Genomic DNA, 5,040 nt, shown 5'->3' with positions numbered 1-5,040 from the left:
AATAATCAGTACATCTTGCTGGCAGTCGATTATTTCTCAAAATGGGTAGAAGTCAAAGCTCTGCGAAGAATGATGCAAAGATAGTGTTGAATTTTCTTCATAAACAGATTTTCACAAGGTTTGGAATGCCACGAGTAATCATAAGTGATGAAGGGTCGCATTTCTGCAACCGTAAGTTCACTTTTATGATGCAGCGCTACAATGTAAATCATCGTGTTGCTACTGCCTATCATCAGCAAACGAATGGTCAAGCGGAAGTGTCTAATAGAAGATCAAGCGCATTTTAGAGAAGGTTGTTTATCCGTCAAGGAAGGATTGGTCTTTAAAGCTCGATGAAGCTGTTTGGGCTTACAGAACAGCATATAAGACTCCACTTGGGATGTCCCCATTTCAACTTATGTATGGTAATGGATGTCATTTACCTGCGGAGCTTGAGCATAAGGCTTATTGGGCATTGAAGAAGTTGAACCTGGATCTAGATGCAGCTGGAAAGAAGCGAATAATTCAGCTAAATGAACTTGATAAATTTCAACTCCAAGCGTACGAGAACAACAAAATGTACAAGGAAAAAGTGAAAAGGTGGCACGACAGGAAGTTATATCCTAAGTCATTTGTGCCGGGGCAGCAAGTTCTTTTATTCAACTCTCGTCTCCGAATTTTTCCTGGGAAGTTGAAATCAAGGTGGTCTGGAACTTTTATTGTCAAAACTGTGTTTCCATATGGAGCGGTGGAGATTTTTGAGAATAATCCGGACCAAGCATTCAAGGTTAATGGTCAACGTTTGGAGCATTACTATGGGGACACGGCAAACCGGGAAGTGGTTAGTGCCGTTTTGTTGTCAACTTGATTAAGGTACGCTACGTCAAGCTAATGACGAAAAAGAAGCGCTTCTTGGGAGGCAACCCGTGATTTGTTGTTACAAGAACCCTTAGAAGTTAGTAACATATCCAAAACCGTAAAAAAATCTGAAAAACAGGACAAAGAAATTTTTTTCCAGAAGACCCCTGAGCGCCCGCTCAGCAAGCTGAGCGCCCGCTCAGCTTTGCTGAGCGACCGCTTAGGGGCCGACTGGTAGAATTTTTTTAAGCTTTATAAAAATCCAAAAAAATCTGAAAAACAAAAAAAAAAAACAAGCCCCATTACCCACGACCTATTTCCCCATTATCCCATATTTTTAACCCTCAAACCCACTCCTAATCAAATTTTACCCTAATCTCTACCCTATATATACATACAACTATTCCATATACTCCCCATACACTTTCAAACCTTAAACTCTCTCCCATATTCAAAAACACAAATCTTAAACACTTTTTCTCAGTTTCGATGGCACCCAGGAGATCCAGGACTATTGATAGCAGCAACACTGTTCCTACTGCTGATTCTTCGAGGGGTACTGCTGCGAGGCCTCGTTTGTTTGATAGGGTTGCTGAGGAGGAGTATACTAGGCTTCTGGGTAAGCCGATTTTGAAGGAGAGGGGGTTCTTAACATCGGGGAGGGATGGTGAGTTGTTGCCTATGATTGCTGAGAAGGGTTGGATTGCTTTCTGTGAGTCTCCTGAAGCAGTTCCGATGAGCATTGTTCGCGAGTTCTATGTGAACGTGAAAGCTGAAAAGAATGGGTATTCTGTTGTGAGGGGGATGACGGTGGATTATCACCCTGCGGCGATTCGCCGTGTGATTGGGCAGCGACAGAGGAAGCCCACGAAGGAGAATTGGAATGAGAAGACTGCTGAGGATTTTGACTTGGATTTGATTTGTGCTACTCTCTATAGGCCGGGCACAGTTTGGACCTTCAAGACTTGGACTAACGAGTATCACCACTTTCCGGCGATTGCGATGAATAGGTATGCCCGTGCATGGAATGCTTTTATTTGCGCTAATATTCTGCCTACTTCACATGCACATGAGGTCACAGTTGAGAGAGCACAGTTGTTATGGGGAATTTTGAATGAGGAGTACTATGTGGACCTTGGTGAGTTCATCTACCAAGGAATTCTGAAGTTTTTGAGGGGAGCTAAGCACATGAACATCCCTTATGCATCCACGGTTACAAAGCTTTGCCGAGCAGTGGGAGTTCAGTGGCCGTCTCACGAGCAGTTGCAGTTACCGGCCGCTCCTATTGACTCCGGGACTCTGCATGCGATGCAGGAGTGGACTGGTGGAGAGCCCGAGGAGCATGGGCTGGGTTATCATCTTCCAGGAGGGCGTCCAGCACGAGGTGCTGCCATGGCGAGGCCAAGGTGAGATGAGACTGGTTCTTCTAGAGCTCAGGAGGGTGCTGGGATGGCTGATGCCCAGTATAGGAGGCTGTCGAGGAGGATGGATGCTATGTACGAGACGCAGAGCAGGTTTTCTCAGGAGCTGACCCTTGCGCTTGGGACTGCTTTTAGAGGCCTTGGAGCTGACATCCAGTGGCTAGTTTTTGGTGAGGTCTCTGCATATCCGCCTCCTGATCCTCCACCCTCTGAGGGTGATGATGATGATGATCTCTTCGAGTAGGTATACCCTGTGTTCCTTTCTACTACCTTCACTGGAGACAGTGAAGATTTTAAGGTTGGGGGTGGTAGTTAAGGAATATTTTGTGTGTGTCATATAATTGCATATTCATGATAATTTAGTTCATATAGTTGCATATTTTTGCCATATAGTTTTTTATAATGATTTTTATTTTTATTTATAGCTTTATTTATCATGTCATGTAGCTCATGCATATACCATGATCCCTTTTACATTGATTTACCAATTAATTTGTGATATTGATGCGAGTGTAGTGATAGCGTTAAAGTGATGTTGAGTCTTGTAGGTTGACATGCAAGCTAGAAACACTTATAATTTCACTAAGTCTTAGAGAATGCTTAGGGACTAGATTGTTGTTATGGTTTGATGGTTTTCGAGGTTAATCTATTGATTATGCTTAGAATTTATAATAGGTTCTTAGTGATAAAAGGCATGAAAAGAAAAATTGGAGTAAAAAGCGGAATTCATTTCTAATTGTGGCTAGGCGTCAAATGGCTATTAGCCGACTCGTATTTTTATGCGAGTAGTCTAGGGTTGAGCAATATGAAGCGAAGCGCACTTGCTCAAAAATTGTGAAAAAAAAAATAATAATAAAAAAACAGAGAAAAAAAAAGAAAAAAAGAAGAAAAGAAAAAAAAATAGAGAGTTAATGCATAATTGATCACGAGTGGGCTCTTTGGTATTCGAGTTATTAAGTTCTTAGGGGACTTTGTGCCTAGTGACCTAAGGCTTTTATAGTCTGGGATCCGCTAACCTAACGCTCGCTACATGGATGGCATTGTATAAGTCTTTTGTGGATCTCACTCATTGCACGGTCAAATAAACATTGTTGTTGTGATAAATAAAAAGCGTGATTCCGTAATAAGCTCCGGTAATCTTGAAGTGTTGTAAGTCAATTTGTGCCTAGAATTTTATTCTTCGTATAATCATTTGATTACCTTGAGGATAGTCGAGTTATAGTAATTGATCTAGTTTCGAAGCATATCTGTTAAGCATCTGCACACACCACGTTTCCGGCTGTATGTTAGTTTGCATGGTTTGATTGATCTTTATTCGCCTAATTGCATTTGTTGGGATGTCGTAAGTTGGTTGGTCTGGTCGTAGTAAGGGGGATCGCTGCATTTCATATAGATTGCATTCATGCATGTTTTTGTTTTGTTTTTGAGTCCGTGACGCTTGAGGACAAACATCGATTTAAGTTTGGGGGTGTGATAAGTGGCATTTTATACCACTTAGAACGTCTTATAATGGCTTGAATTGATGTCTTGAAATCAAGTATTTTGTGTATTTGATGCATTTTTCTAGTGTTTGTGCATTTCAGGGTATTAATTGCATTTCTGGAGAGATTTCATCAATAATAAGCCTTGGCATGTGTTTGGCATTGTAAGCGGGAAGATAGGAGCAGATTGCAGCGAAGAAACCGAAGAAAAACATAGCAGTTTCCAGTAGGGAGCTGAGCGCCCGCTCAGGAATGCTGAGCGGCCGCTCAGGGACGGAAAATTTGAATAATTATTTTGGACTCCTAGTTCTGTTTAACTTCCAACTTCTGAGTTAGCTGGGTATTATGGGACTCCTATATAAGTAGTTTTCAGAGACGTTTTATAAAGGCTGGATCGTAGTATTAATCGAAGAGCGAGGAGATAAGGAAGAAGACCGTTTTAGCACACCGCAACGAAGAGGAAGCATATTTTCTTGTGATTCTTTATTTTGTTGTAATGTGGGATGCTAGTTTTCTTTACTTTGAACCTATTTACTCTTGTGACGTACTCTGGTTTAATATAAGTAGTTTTAGTTATTATTCTTGTTTGTTATTATCATGTTATCATATGAACCCATGATGACGATGAGTGCTATCATGGGCTAATCGTGATCATGGGGTCGTAACGGATTTATTATGGAATTCTTTAGTTAGTTGTTTTATACCTTAGTGTGTGATGATTGTATGATATCTAGTATTGGTGGTGCTTAATCGTCTTATGTGCGTCGCGAACATATGAGATAGGGTGTTAATCTCTTGTGAAGCGACGGTGGATCTTGAGATTTAGAACTTGCCATGCTAGCATAGGTTTGTGTATGAGTATACATGATTAGTGGGTAACTCTAACCGTTTTAGTCGCCCTGTGTAATCAAAAGGAATAACTTGTGCTTAAATCGTTATGTTGTCAAATTATGTAGATATATAGGGTCTCAACATAATTGATGCCTATTCAACTTCTATCTTATTGTGGATGTTTGGTAGAATGGTATTAGTACAACGAAAGTTGGCTTTTATCAGTTTCGTGTTGTTCGATTAATATCATCACCGCTGTATGCTAAGGGTAATAACAATGACTATTGAAGGAAGTAGTAATGAAGTTATGATCTCATGTGTGTTTAATATTATTAATTCAAGTATCAATTCAGTGCTTAATTCTAGTAGTTAATTGTAGTTAATAATTACTTAATCAAATTTAAGTGTTATTGTTTTAACATTGAGAAGTAATCATACATTGGTGAGTGAGTGTAATTGAACATAATTAG

This window comes from Apium graveolens, chromosome 2 (genome assembly GCF_009905375.1).
Source record: "Apium graveolens cultivar Ventura chromosome 2, ASM990537v1, whole genome shotgun sequence".
In the NCBI taxonomy this organism is placed as follows: Eukaryota; Viridiplantae; Streptophyta; class Magnoliopsida; order Apiales; family Apiaceae; genus Apium; species Apium graveolens.
Note: the sequence above shows the minus strand (reverse complement) of the source record.